Here is a 15,836-nt window from a genome sequence, read left to right as displayed (position 1 = left end):
CCTTGGCTGGGGGAGGGAGCTCCCTGGCTCCTTGCACTTCCTAGGTGAGGCGATGCCCCACCCTGCTTCTGCTCACCCTCCATGGGCTGCACCCACTGCCTAGCCAGTCCCAGTGAAATGAACTGGGTACCTCATTTGGAAATGCAGAAATCACCCTCCTTCTGCATTGGTCTCACTGGGAGCTGCATATTGGACCTGTTCCTATTCGGCCATCTTGCCAGATCTCCTCTGTGTCTAGGAATTTATCCATTTCCTCCAGATTTTCAAATGTACTGACATATAGTTGCTCATAGTAGCCACTAATGATTTCTTAAATTGCTGTAGTGTAAGTTGTAATGTTTCCTTTTCATCTCTGATTATACTTATTTGGGTCTTCTTCATTAGTCAGAATAAATTCTATACATTTTGTTTATCTATTCAAAAAAACCAACTATTCATTCTATTGATTTTTGTATTGTTTATTTCTATTTCATTTATTTCTGCTCAATCTTTACTATTTCTTTTCTTCTACTAATTTTTGTTTTGGTTTGTTCTTGCATTTTTAATACTTTGAAATACATTGTTATTTATTTGAAGTTTTTCTACTTTTTTGATGTAGGCACTTATAGCAATAAGTATTCCTCTTTATACTGCTTTCACGATATCTGATGCAGTGGTTTTGGTATGTTGTGTTTCCATTTTCATTTGTTTCAATAGTTTTAAAAATTTTCATCTTAATTTCTTTATGACCCATTCATCATTCAAGAGTATGTTATTTAATTTCCATGTGTTTGCATAGTTTTCAAAATTCCTCTTGTGCTGGATTTCTAGTTTTATTTCATTGTGGTCAGAGAAAATGCTTGATATTATTTCATTTTTGAAATGGTTTCAGAATTTTCTTGTGACCTAATATATGGTCCATCCAAGAGAATAATCCCCCTACTGAGAAGAAGAATGTGTATTCTGCAGCCATTGAAAAAAATGTTCTGTAAGTATCTATTACATCTATTTGTTCTATAGTGCAAATTAAGTCTGATATATCTTTCAAATTTTCTTTCTGGAAGATCTGTCCAATGCTGAAAGTGGGATGTTGAGGTCTCCAGCTATTATTGTAGTGGCGTCTATCCCTCTCTTTAGCTCTAATGATGTTTGCTTTATATATCTAGGTGCTCTGATTTCGAATGCATATGTATTTCCAATTAGTATTTTTGCTGAATTGACCTGTTCATCATTATATAATGACCTTATTTATCTCTTCTTACAATTTTTGTCTTGAAATAAATTTTGCCAGATATAAATATACTTACTCCTGCATTTCTTTTTGTTTCAATTGCCATGAAATATCTTTTTCCATTCTTTTATTTTAAATCTACATAAAGCTTTATAAGTAAAGTGTGTTTCTTTTTGTCAACAGATGATAGGGTCTTGTTTTTTATCCATTCATCCAGTCTATGTTTTTGGAGAGTTTAGTCAATTTACATTTAGTGTTATTATTGATAGTAAGGGCTTACTTCTGCCATTTTTCATTTGTTTTCTGTTGTTTTGAAGCCTCTTCTTTCTTCTTTTCTTTCTTCTTGTCTTTCTTTTAGTGAAGGTGATTTTGTATGGTGGTATGATATACATTTTTGCTATTTCTTTTCTTATGTATCAACTGTTTATTTTTCATTTTGAGGTTACCTTGAGGCTTGCAAATATTATCTTATAACCCATCATTTTAAATTGATGACAACTTACCACTTATTGTCTAATCACACACACACACACACAAATAAAACTAATAGAAACTCTGCACTTTAATATCATCCCCCCACTTTTAAATTATTTGTTGTTTTCTTTTCTATCACATTGTATTCTCTATGTTGGAAAAATTGTACTTATTATTTTGAATTGGTTCATTATTTAGTATTTCTACTTAAGATAACAGTAGTTTACACACCACAATGACTGTGTTATACTATTGTTGGGGTTCACCTGGAACCAGATTCAGTTGTAGTGGGCCTGGTATCTGGGGCTGCAGGGGCTGATGTGGAACATGGATTTATGGATGTGGTTCTGGAGCCTCAGCTAATACTTTTCTTAAAATTCTAATAATTAAATTGATTAGAAAAACTATATGAAAAGCCCATTTAAAGATCAGTGAATATATGGAAGGTTTTTTATGGCAAAAATGGTTTTTCAGTTGAGTGGAAAAATAATGGACTATACAATAAATAAGATTAGAAACTGTGCTACCTATATGGAAAAATAAAACTAGATTTCTATTTGATAACACATATATAATTGAATCTTTTCTAGATTAGGAATCTGAGTATATAAGATTTTTAAATAAATGGCAAGAAGTCATAAAAATTATAATGTTGCATCAAGATAGTCTTTGATAAGAAGCAACACATGGGAAAAACAAAAGACAAGATTGAGAAACAATGTTATAATATTGGGTGTTGAAAAGAGAAGAATTAAGTTTTTAGTAATGCCAGAGTAGCTTGTATAGAAACGACCTGCCCACAGATAAACATTATAAAATCTGCACAAAATATATTCTTGAAATGACAGCAACTCCAATGGAACTGGAGAGCTACCAGATCAAGCAGAAACTGGAGAGGAGTCAATAGCAAAGAAGTAAAGAGGATACAAATTTATGTTTAGAGAGACTTTTGCTTTTTGCTTGAGGGCAAGTCCCAGCCCTTGTGGCCCAAAATATCTATAACTCCATTACAAAACTGCAATGATGGAACTTGTGGCTACCATGGTGGCTGAAAAGTGACATGGTAAAATCCCAGAAAATAAGAACCCATCATAAAGTCAAATATTAAATAAGCCTGTCATGGACTTCACAACTTAGGACCTGAGAGCCAACTCTTTGAAGCATAAAATAATGCCTGATTCTCAGTCTTCTGGGAGATAATGGACCCAATTTTAGCTGTCACCTGACTCCAAACTGCAAGCTTTACTTATATGATAAAAATAGTAAAAAAACTAGCAATTTTATTTTGAAAGCATGAATATAATGGGTTGTATCCACTTTGCTATATACAAGTAAGTTTTCATTCTGTCTTCAGTATCTCAAGTGAATTGCCTGATATGTGTATCATAGCCTCGTTTAATGCTTCTTTAATTTTAAAAAGTGTTCTTTTTTTCTACCTTTATGAAGAGGTTTTCAGATTGAGGGCAAGTTTTGTTTTAAGTTATGTATTCCCCAAAATTTTAGTGATGAGGATGAGATTGGTAGTCGTTGAATTTAGCAGACAAATTGAAAGTTTTGTGATTCCATAAAAGTCAGGTAGAGCCTTAATTGTATATATTAAAAAATCTCCCTTCTATTTCCATACTTTTTAGAATACTAGCTGAATAAATGGACCCTTCCAAATTCAGTATTTTGCTATTGAAAAAGCATGGTAAAACAGCCTTTAAAATCTCATCAAGGTCATCACTAGTTTTGGTCATGGAAAAGTACTGGAAGCCAAAAAGGTTACTTCCAGTTATTTCTGTTTAAGAACTAAAATATCTCTGTCCTGGTTGGAATGAGTATACATGTGATAATCTAGTCTTGCAATGGCCCAAGAATAGTTCTTTCGATTGGTATAAATTAACATATTTGTGGAGGTTCTTGGCAGGGTCTCATTTCAAGTAAATAAATTACTAGTATTTATGGGATTGCTACCATTCTAAGAGTGAAGTTAAAAATCATTTGGATAGCCAGAAAATAGTTAAAGAAAATGGAAAATATATATGAAAATTGAAGGCACCTTGTCTTTTAAAAAAAACCCTTTGTACTTTTTTCTGCCATTTCTTCTCTCTATGATGTCCCTGCATTAATCTGACTACTTTAAAAAAATAGAGAGAGAGATGCTCATCTTTCAGATGGCTACTTCTCTTCATTAGTGGATTTCCCTGAAAAAAAAAAATAAGGGCACAAATTGTTTCATTTGTAGTAAATTGTCTGCTCTGTTTGAGGACATGGGTTTGTGTGCTTTATGACCTAGCCAAGTCCACTTCATATCTGAGCCCAGATTCCACCTCCAAGAGTCTGTTCTCATTCACACACCATACAGCTAGGAAAACAGACATAAAAGAATAGACATGACCACAGAATAATTGATAATTTGAAGATCATGCTGTGTCTTCATATATAGGCAGAATGATGGAGAGTATTTTTATTAGTCACTTGAAAAAAAGAAAAAAAGGTATTAGACTGCTCACTAATATAGAAAAGGAGACCAAAGTGCCATATAACTCTATATTTTTTCTTTCTCTAGACAAAAAATAAATCAGTCCATTGTATTCAGATCACCAACAAAGCTTATGCCATTGAGAGGCCACCCACACCCATCGGGGTAAATTAATTAAGAATACACATGTGTGGCCAGGCACAGTGGCTCATATTTGTAATCCCCGCACTTTAAGAGGCTGAAGTGGGTGGATCACTTGAGGTCAGAAGTTTGAGACCAGCCTGGCCAACATGATAAAACCCAATCTCTACTAAAAAATAAAAAAATAAAAAATAGCCCGGCATGGTGGCAGGTGCCTGTAATCCCAGCTACTTGGGAGGCTGAGGCAGGATAATCACTTGAACCCAGGAAGCAGAGGTTGCAGTGAGCCAAGATCATGTCACTGCACTCCACTCCAGCCTGGGCAACAGAGTGAGACTCTGTCTCAAAATAAAAAAAGAAAAAAAAAGAAAAAAAAGAAAACAAAAGAAAAGAAAAAGAATATACATGCTTTTCTCACTGGTTGGTAACAATTATCTAAAGACTTCTTTTTCTGTGACCTGGAAGACTCACAGAAGTTTGCAGAAATACTGCACAGCATGTTTTCTGTATACAGACCCAAGCATGGTTGCTTACCCTGGTTGCTGCAGAAGATTTCGCAACCAGCAGACTTTCTAGCAACAAGCAGACAGTCTAAAAATAGGTCCCCTACATAAAAAGTCACTGTGACCAAGAGAGGGCTATTATCCACCACCACCTACAACTACAGAAGAATTAAGTGCACTAGCAGCCCACTAAAGGGGTTTCTTGGTGACTGTACTTGAAGGCTTTCTACAAAAGTGAGCTAGAAAATGTTACAGCATTGTACCCAGAAAAGGGTGAGTGCCTCCATTGATTTCTATAAGTGGTTTGTTGAGGCTTTTTGAAAAATCACTGGCATGGACACAGTGGAGGACCAAAATTGCACTCTAGTCTTAGCAAACTTAGTATTGGCAATCTTGACAACTATCCAAACCCAGGTTGAGTAAAAAATGGCAGTATGACAAGGACAGACTATTACTCAGCAGCTATTCAGTTTGGGGACAATCTAGAGAAATATAAAGAAGAAAAGCAAAACTACTGTTTTAGCCACTCAATTAGAACTTTTTACTAACAGAAGTAATTCCCATATTTGTCAATATATAAAGGGAGGAAAGAAAGAAAACTATATGTTATTTAAAAAAAAAAAAACAGAACATTTTAGGAAAATCTATAGATAAAAATACCACAGGATGAAGAAATTTCAGGAATAAGAAAATCAGTAAAGCCAATAGAAGGATAAAACCCTCAGCTAAGAAAACTTTGCAATTGGCTCTAAACTGATAGATTTAAAAATCTTGGAAATAAAAACTGGTGAACCATATGTCTCAATAACTTTTCCTTATGTTAATATGTCTTTTTTGGATAGACACTTCTGGTACTTACTCTGCAATTTCCATGGAAATGTAGGTTAATATATCTTTTTTGGATAGACACTGGTGGTACTTACTCCGCAATTTCCATGGAAATGTCTTGCTTTCCATCTGGCAACAGATCAATAGAGGTTGCCACTATTTCAGGTCAACATTATACTTGTTCCATTTTCTCCATGGTTCCCACAAATATAAGTATATTGCTTAGGGTAGTATAAATATTTAAACAATATTAATACTTCTGGTTCATGAACACACAGTAACTTTTCATCTATTTGTGTCATCTTCAATTTTTTTCACAAAGTTTTATAGTTTTATGTGTACAAGTCTTTCACCTCCTTGGTTAAATTTATTCCAACATATTTTATGCTATTGTAAATAAGATTGTTTCATTAAATTCTTTCTTATGTATAGAAATGCTAGTAATTTTTGTATGTTAATTGTGTTGCTTATAACTTTACTTAATTTGCTTATCAGCTCTAACAATGTTTTAGTGGAGTCTTTCGAATTTTCCAACTATAAGACCATGTCATCTGCAAACAATGATAATTTGACTTCATTTCAAACTTGGATGAACTTTACTTTATTCTCTTGCTTGATTGCTCTGGCTTGGATTTCTGGTATTACATTGGATAAAAGAGATGAGAAGAATCATCTTTGCCTGGTCCTAAATCTGAGAATAAAAACTTTCAGATATTTCTTATTATCATGATAGAAAGGATGTTAAATTTTGTCAAATGCTTGTACACAGAAACATCACCAAAATGGTAGAGTAGAAGCTAGCAGGCTTCTCTCCCCACTACCAGAAAATCAAAACCAAATATGCAGTGCCAAGCTTATCAACAGCAAAATTCCAGAACTCAAATATGAGGATAAAATAGATGTCGTGGTCAAGTAGAAGTGAAAAAACTTCATACAGATAGTAAGATAATTGAATATAGCTCTGATGCCCATCCTACATTCTGCCAGACACCAAGCATGCAGAAAAGTTTCCCGTGACTCAGTTACTATACCAGAAAAAGTGAAATTGATGTTGACAACAAGCTTCCCTGAAATCTTGGGATCCTAAAGATTTGTTTCCACCTCAATCCACAGAAAACATTGCAAGTACCTGAAGGGAGAAAAAATCCTGAAAACAGCCAAAGAAAAATGGTGGAGGCGGGACCTGCTCTGTTTCTAGGCCAAAAGAGAGGTCAAATCAGAATGGCTGTTCAGCACACCATACTGTAAGGATGTGCATTCCACATGTCCCCTGGGTGCAAACCTCTAACCAGCCTTCCCACACTGCTGTCATATGCCCTTTGGAGCCTTCCCCATCTGGGACCAGTAGCTGGGCCATTTACTAGAACCCAGACAAACTTGGGCATAAGGGGTCATCTAGTGCCAAATAGGAGGCAATGACCTAGCAAAAAAGTATATTCAGCAGTTATATTGCAAAGAAATATCAAAGTAAACATTTATAATAAAAATTTAAACAAGCCAGGGAGAGAAGGGTAGTAACTAATCCTTCAGTGTGAAGACGCAGACATATGTACAAAAGAAACAATAGCAATAAGGGAACCATGACCTCCCCAAAGAGACAAAGCAAGGAGCCAGTTACCAATTATAATGAAATGGCAATAGGAAAGTTCCCTGATCAAGAATTTAAAACAGCTGTTTTTACCTATTTGGCACTATGCTCACTACCTGGGTGATGCTAACATCTGTATCCCAAGCCTCAGCATCATGCAATATACTCACGTCACAAAACTATACATGTACCCCCTGAATGCACAAAGTTGAATTTTAAAAAAACACAAAATACAAAATAAAAGTTTTAAGAAAACTCAGCATTATATATAACACAAAAAAGCAACACGGAAATTTACTAGAGAAATGTAACAAAGATGTTAAAATATTTTGTTAAAACTCAAACAAAAACCCTAGAACTGAGAAAGTTGTTTGCTGAAGTGAAAAACTTATTAGAGGCTCTCAACAGCAGAATGGGCCAAGCAGAGAAAATAATCAGTTAGCTGAAAGACAGACTATTTGAAAATACACCGTCAGACTTCTCAAAAGAAGACATTTATGCAGCCAACAGACATATGAAAAAATGCTCATCATCACTGGCCATCAGAGAAACGCAAATCAAAACCACAATGAGATACCATCTCACACCAGTTAGAATGGCCATCATTAAAAAGTCAGGAAACAACAGATGCTGGAGAGGATGTGGAGAAATAGGAATGTTTTTACACTGTTGGTGGGACTGTAAACTAGTTCAACCATTGTGGAAGACAGTGTGGCAATTCCTCAAGGATCTAGAACTAGAAATACCATTTGACCCAGTGATCCCATTACTGGGTATATACCCACAGGATTATAAATCATGCTGCTATAAAGACACATGCACACGTATGTTTATTGTGGCACTATTCACAATAGCAAAAACTTGGAACCAACCCAAATGTCCATCAATGATAGACTGGATTAAGAAAATGTGACACATATACACCATGGAATACTATGCAGCCATAAAAAAGGATGAGTTAATGTCCTTTGCAGGGACATGGATGAAGCTGGAAACCATGACTCTGAGCAAACTATTGCAAGGACAGAAAACCAAACACCACATGTTTTCACTAATGAGTGAGAATTGAACAATGAGAACACTTGGACACAGGGCGGGGGACATCACACACGGGGGCCTGTCGTGGGGTGGGGGTTGGGGGAGGGATAGCATTAGGAGAAATACCTAATGTAAATGACAAGTTAATGGGTACAGCAAACCAACATGGCACATGTATACCTATGTAACAAACCTGCATGTTGTACACATGTACCCTAGAACTTAAAGTATAATGATAAAAAAAGAAAATGAAAAATACACAGTCAGAAAAGAAAAAACAAAAAAAGAAACTAAATAAAAAATGCCTACCAGATATAAAAAATTACCTCAAAATAGAAAATCTAAGAATTATTGATGTTCAATAGGGATCTGAGCAAGAGCAAGGAGTAGAAACCTCATTCAAAGAAATAAAAAAACAGAAAACTTAAAAACTTGAGGAAGATATAAATATCCATATACAGGAAGTCTGAGAACAGCACAGAGATTCAAACCAAATACAACTACAACAACATAATAACCAGACTCTCAAAGGTCAAGGACAAAGAGGATTCTAAAAGGAGCAAGAGAAAAGAAGCAAATAACATATAAAAAAGCTACAATTCATCGGGAGCTCATTTTCATCTGGATTTTATTTTTAGTGAAAATCATATAGGACTGGAGGGGGTGGGATGACATATTCAAGTATCTAAAAGAAAAAAACTACCAGGCAAGAATTCTTTACCCAGCAACACTATTCTGCAAACATGATGGAGAAATAAAGTATTTTCCAGACAAGCAAAAGCTGACAGAATTTATCACCACCAGAGCCAACTTACAAAATATGGCAAAGGGAGTTCTTCAATCTGAAAGAAAATAAAAACAGTAACATGCAAAATGAAAACATTTAAAGGTATAAAACCCACTAGTAAAAGTAAATACATAGCAAAATAAAAATACTCTAACACTGCCATTGTGGTTTGCAATCCACTAACAACTTGAACCTGGGAGGCGGAAATTGCAGTGAGCTGAGATCACACTACTGCACTACAGCCTGGGTGACAACAGTGAGATTCTGTCTCAAAAAAAAAAAGACAAAAAATTTTGAAGACAGTAAAGGTGAAAGGCCACATACGCATAGGCTGAAATAGAGAGATGGAAAAAGATATTCCATGAATATGGTAAACAAAAGACAGCTGAGTTGGCTATATTCATATCAGAGAAAATAGACTTTCAGTCAAAAACTGTTCCAAGAGACAAAGGTCACTACATAATGACAAATAAGCCAATTTGTTTAGAAGATATAACAATAGTATGTATGTATGCACCAAATATGAGAACACTAAATATATAAAGCAAATAATAAACGCGAAGGGAGAAATAGACAGCAATACAATAACAGAAAGGGACATCAATACCCCACTGTCAAAAATAGGCAGATCATGCAGACAGAAAATCAATATGTAACAGTGGGCTTGAACTATACTTTAGACCACATACACCCAACATACATATTAAGATCATTCCATTCAATAGTTGCAGAATATACATTCTCAAATGCACTTAGAACGTGCTCCAGGATAGATCATATATTAGGCCACAACACAGTTTAAGATTCATAAAATTGTTTGTTTGTTTGAGACGGAGTCTTGCTCTGTCACCCAGGCTGGAGTGCAATGCTGTGATCTCAGCTCACTACAATCTCCACCTCCCGGGTTCAAGCTATTCTCCTGCCTCAGCCTTCCAAGTAGATGGAATTATAGGTGCCTGCCACCACACCTGGCTAATTTGTGTATGTTTAGAAGAGACAGGGTTTCACTGTATTGGCCAGGCTGGTGTTGAATTCTTGACCTCAAGTGATCCACTTGCCTCCCAAAGTGCTGGGATTACAGGCATGAGCCACCATATCCAGCCATCAATAACCAAATGTGTGATTTTTTTGATAAAAATAATTAAAATGAGGGATTTTTCCAATAGAGAAGAGAAATAACAATAACAGATTATATCCTGGTTACAAGCTAATTACCACATCCTATACAATGTGGTTGTGCTCAACATGTAGTCAATGATAATATGAATAATGAACATTTGAAATTTTAAAATCCCATTATTACTTGTCAATGTTGTAAATTCATAAATGTTGAAATAAATACTTACAAATAAGTATCTTTTAGAGACTTTAGTTTGACAGTGTCTATATATTAATCCCAAGGTTACATACAAATAATACAGCAAATGAATTAATATTACTGCTAATTTCCCCTTAATTTCTCTATAATATGGCTGTCTAGTGTTGCATTAGTGAACATACTTCCAACAACTATATGGGTGCCCCAGAGACTATGATAAATCGCTTCACATTATCCAAGATCATCAACAGATAATCCTAAAAGTTAGTAGCTTTCATCTGTTTTAAAAAGAGGGTTGTTTATACATGGTCCAAAAAATGCCAAACCAATAAAGTCAGCCCACTATCCTCAGCTTGAAGTGCATAGCAAATTTCTTTAGCACTATTGATAAACTTTTCCAAGAGCATTTCTCTTTCAATTTCTACTTCTTCATGTCAAACTATCATATCATTCTTGGTTATGTGGTGTTATAGTCAGAATCATTAGTTTGCTATTAGCCACTTCTGGAAATAATGATTCAAAAGCTCTTCACAGCAATTTTGGACATGCTTGGGTTGCACACTCTACTCCAGCACTTTCAAAGTGAAATACTGGTTTGGACCATGTGGGAAGGTGAAGGTTGGACATGCCTCATTACACCCTTCCAGCATTAACATTAACACAAGCCTTTAGTCTGATTAAAAATATTTACAGTCTATTCTCTCTAAAGCCTGCTACTTGGAGGCTTCATCTACCTGATAAAACCTAGGGCTCCACAACCCCTTATCATAATCAGACATTCCTTTCTACTGATAATAACTCTTTCAACAAATTGCCAATCAGAATAAGTTTAAATCTACTTATGGTCTACCTATGGGCCTGCAATCTGAGCTGCTCAGGAGGCTGAGGCAGGAGAATCACTTGAACCTGTGAGGCAGAGGTTGCAATTAGCTGAGATCATGCCACTGCACTCAAGCCTGGGTGACAGTGCAAGACTCCACTTAAAAAAAAATCTATTCAAAGAAATAAAAACCACTATAATATCTAAACCAGAAGGACTTGAGAACATTGGATCATGGTGGATGGGAGGCAGGACTAGATTGCTGCTCCAGACAGAGCAGCATGCAGAGGCTCACATTGTGAATTTTAGCAAGAAAAATCCAGCAATCCTGACAGGACTCACAGACCCTCTGAAGGAAGTAGACTGCTCCTGCTGGACCCAGGAGGCGCCACAAATACTGTGAGTGCTCCACCTGCAGAAGTGGGAAACTTCTCTCCCAAACACATCCACCCACTGGAGAAACTGAAGTTCTGTTTGTGAGAGATGTTTCTGACCTTACCTGGAGCTGAGCCAATTTAGAGAGCCAAGCGAAACTCAGGGGTAGAGGAAGCAGTGGAAAAGCCCTTGGAGCTAGCTGGGTCCCTAGGCAGGCCATTCCTGTCTGGCACCACAGAGATCCATCAGGAGGGTGGCCAGAGAAGCAGGGAGTAAAACTTCACAGGGAGAAGGAAGTATCCAGCTGAAATTTGTGACAACTTGAACAAAGCAAGAAGCCTCCTGACCAGAACTCAGGGGGAGGGCACAAATCCAGTGTGCAGACTACACAGGTAGGAGAAGAACTAAGCCTTTTTTTTCTTCTTTTTCTTTTTTTTCTTTTTTTTTTTTTTTTGGCAGCTGAGAAGTGGGTACCCTGGGGCAAGTTTTCAAGGCCGTCTTGCCCACCACCTAGAAACAGACTGGGGAGCTGTTGGGGATTCACGGTGAAAGTCAGTCTGGTCCTTCAGTTTGCATGGGAGTTGGATGAGGCCTGTGACTGCCAGCTTTCCCCCACTTCCCTGACAACCTGCAGGACTCAGCAGAGGCAGCCATAATCTTCCTAGGTACACAAATCCAGACCTTGGAATCTCACCCACATCTCCCACAGCAGCTGTGGCAAGACCTGACTGAAAAAAGAATCTGAGCTCAGACATGCCTACCCCTGTCTCCACCTCCTGGTCTTTCCCTACCCACCCTGGTAGCAGTAGACAAAGGGAATATAAATCTTAAAAGTCCTAGGGCCCTGCCCACCACCGGTCCCTCTCCATACCACTACAGCTCATGCTATCTGGAAAGCACCACCTCCCAGCAGGAGGCAAATCAGCACATAATAGAGCATTAAACCACCAAAGCTAGGAATGCTCATAAAATCCATTGCACCCACCCACCACCTCCACAGGAAAAGGCACTTGTCTCCATGGCTGAGAGACCCATAGTCAGTTCACCACACAGAACTTTGTGCAGACAACCCCCAGTACCAGCCCTGAGCCAGGTAGACACGGGGTGGCTAGACCCAGAAGAGACACAACAATCAATGCATTTTGACTAACAGGAAGCCACATCCATAGGAAGAGGGGAAGAGTACTACATCAAGGGAAAAACCAATGGGACAAAAGAATTTGAACAACAGCTTTCATCCTTAGATCTTCCTTCTGACAGAGCCTACCCAAATGAGAAAGAACCAGAAAACCAACTATGTTAATATGACTAGTTGACCAGCAACGGATCCAAACCAAGAAGAAATCCCTGATTTATCTGAAAAAAAAAAAAATTCAGGAGGTTAGTCATTTAGCTAATAAGGTAGGCACCAAAGAAAGGCAAAGCCCAAATGAAAGAAAATCCAAGAAACAATACAAGAATTGAAGAAAGAAATATTTTTTAAAAAGATAGCTTAAATTAAAAAACAATCAAAAATTCAGGAAAGTTTGGACACACTTTTAAAAATACAAAATGCTCTGGAAACCCTCTGCAATAGAATTGAACAAAGAAGAAAGAAATTCAGAGCTCAAAGACAAGGTCTTTGAATTAACCCAATCCAACAAAGACAAAGAAAAAAGAATAAGAAAATATGTACAAAGCCTCGAAGAAGTCTGGGATTATGTTAAATGACCAAACCTAATAATAATCGGTGTTCCTGAGGAAGAGGATTCTAAAAACTTGGTAAACACAGTTGGGGAAATAATGGAGGAAAACTTCCCTGGTGTTGCTAGAGGCCTAAACATCCAAATACAAGAAGCACAAAGAACACCTGAAAATTTCATAACAAAAACATCATTGCCTAGGCACATTGTCATCAGGTTATCCAAAATTAAGACAAAGGAAAAAATCTTAAGAGCTGTGAGACAGAAGCACCAGGTAACCTATAAAGAAAAACTAACGCAGATTTCTCAGCAGAAACTCTACAAGCTAGACGGGATTGGAGACCTATCTTTAGCCTCCTCTAACAAGACAATTATAAGCCAAGAATTTTGTATTCAGTGAAACTAAGCATCATATATGAAGGAAAGATACAGTCTTTTTCAGCCAAACAAATGCTGAGAGAATTAGCCATTACCAAGCCATCATTACAAGAACTGCTAAAAGGAGCTTAAATCTTGAAAATAACCCTGGAGATATCTCAAAACTGAGCCTCTTTAAAGCATAAATGACACAGGACCTATAAAACAAGTATACAAGTTAAGCAAAAACAATACACACAAAAAAGTACACAGGCAGCAAAGAGCACAATGAATGCAACTGTACCTCACATTTCCATACTAACATTGAATGCAAATGGCCTAAATGCTCCACTTAAATGATACAGAGCCACAGAATGGATACAAACTCAACACCTAACTATCTGCTACCTTCAGGAGACTCACCTAACACATAAGGACTCGCAAAAACTTTAAGTAAAAGGGTAGAAAAAGGCATGCAAATGGACACCAAAAGTGATCACGGGTAGCTATTCTTATATAACACAAAACAAACATTAAAGCAACAGCAGTTTAAAAAGATAAAGAGGGACATCATGTAATAGTAAAAGGGATTGTCCAACAGGAAGATATTACAATCCTAAACATATATGCACCTCACATTGGAGCTCCCAAATTAATAAAACTATTACTAGTAGACCTAAGAAATGAGACAGACAGTAATACACTAACAGTGGGGGACTTCCATACTCCACTGACAGCACTAAACAGGTCATCAAGACAGAAAGTCAACAAAGAAACAATGGATCTAAACTATACCTTGGGCCAATGGACTTAACTGATATATAGAGAACATTTCATCCAACAACCACAGAATACACATTCTATTCAACAGTACATAAAACTTCCTCCAAGATAGACCATATGATAGGCCATGAAATAAGCCTCAATAAATTTAAGAAAATTGAAATTATATCAAGCATTCTCTCAGACCGCAGTGGAACAAAACTGGAAATCAACTCCAAAAGGAACTTTTAAATCATGCAAATACATGAAAATTAAATAACCTGCTCCTGAATGAGCTTTGGGTAAAAAAGGAAATCAAGATGGAATTAAAAATTTCTTTGAACTGAATGACAATAACCACACAACCTATAAAAACCTCTGGGAGGCCAGGCGCGGTGGCTCACGCTTGTAATCCCAGCACTTTGGGAGGCCGAGGCGGGCGGATCACGAGGTCAGGAGATCGAGACCACAGTGAAACCCCGTCTTTACTAAAAATACAAAAAAAATTAGCCAGGCGTGGTGGTGGGCACCTGTAGTCCCAGCTACTCGGAGAGGCTGAGGCAGGAGAATGGCGTGAACCCGGGAGGCAGAGCTTGCAGTGAACCGAGATTGCACCACTGCACTCCAGCCTGAGCGACAGAGCGAGACTCCGTCTCAGAAAAAAAAAAAAAAAAAAAAAACTCTGGGATACAGCAAAGACTATGCCAAGAGGAAAGTTTACAGCCCTAAATGCCTAACTCAAAAAAACTGAAAGAGCAGAAAATGACATTCTAAGGTCATACCTCAAAAAACTAGAGAAACAGGAGCAAACCAAACCCAAACCCAGCAGAATAAAGGAAATAACCAAGATCAGAGCAGAATGAAATACAATTGAAACAAGAAAAACAATAGAAAAGATAAATGAAACAAAAAGCAGGTTCTGTGCAAAGATAAATAAAATTGATGGGCCATTAGCAAGACTAACCAAGAAGAGAGAAAATCCAAAGAACCTCACTAAGAAACAAAACAGGTGAAATTACAACTAACATCACTGAAATACAAAAGATTATTCAAGGACACTCTGAACACCTTTACACACATAAACTAGAAAACCTAGAAGACATGGATACATTCTTGGAAAAAATACAACCCTCCTAGCTTAAATCAGGAAGAATTAAATACGCTGAAAATACCAATAACAAGCAGAAACACTGAAAGGGTAATTAAAAAATTACCAATAAAAAAAGTAAAAGACCAGAAGGATTCACAGCAGAATTCTACCAGACATTCAAACAAGAATTGATAGCAATCTTTTTGACACTATTTCAGAGGAAAGAAAAAGAAGGAACCTTCCGTAATTCATTGTATAAAAGCAGCATCACCCTAATACCAAAACCAAAGAAGGACATAACCAAAAAAGAAAATGACAGACCAATATCCCTGATGAACATAGATGCTCTAATTCTTAACAAAATACTAGCTAGCCAAATCCAACAACATATCAAATAGA

At 36.9% G+C, this 15,836-nt stretch overlaps 1 pseudogene; it reads right to left on the bottom strand.

Moving 5' to 3' along the window:
- Nucleotides 1–10,156: 10,156 nt before the first annotated feature.
- Nucleotides 10,157–11,076, bottom strand: LOC100605999 (annotated as a pseudogene).
- Between the last annotated feature and the right edge of the window lie 4,760 nt (nt 11,077–15,836).

Source organism: Nomascus leucogenys, chromosome X (genome assembly GCF_006542625.1).
Source record: "Nomascus leucogenys isolate Asia chromosome X, Asia_NLE_v1, whole genome shotgun sequence".
NCBI lineage: Eukaryota > Metazoa > Chordata > Mammalia > Primates > Hylobatidae > Nomascus > Nomascus leucogenys.
Note: the sequence above shows the minus strand (reverse complement) of the source record. Positions and strands in the feature narration are given on the sequence as shown.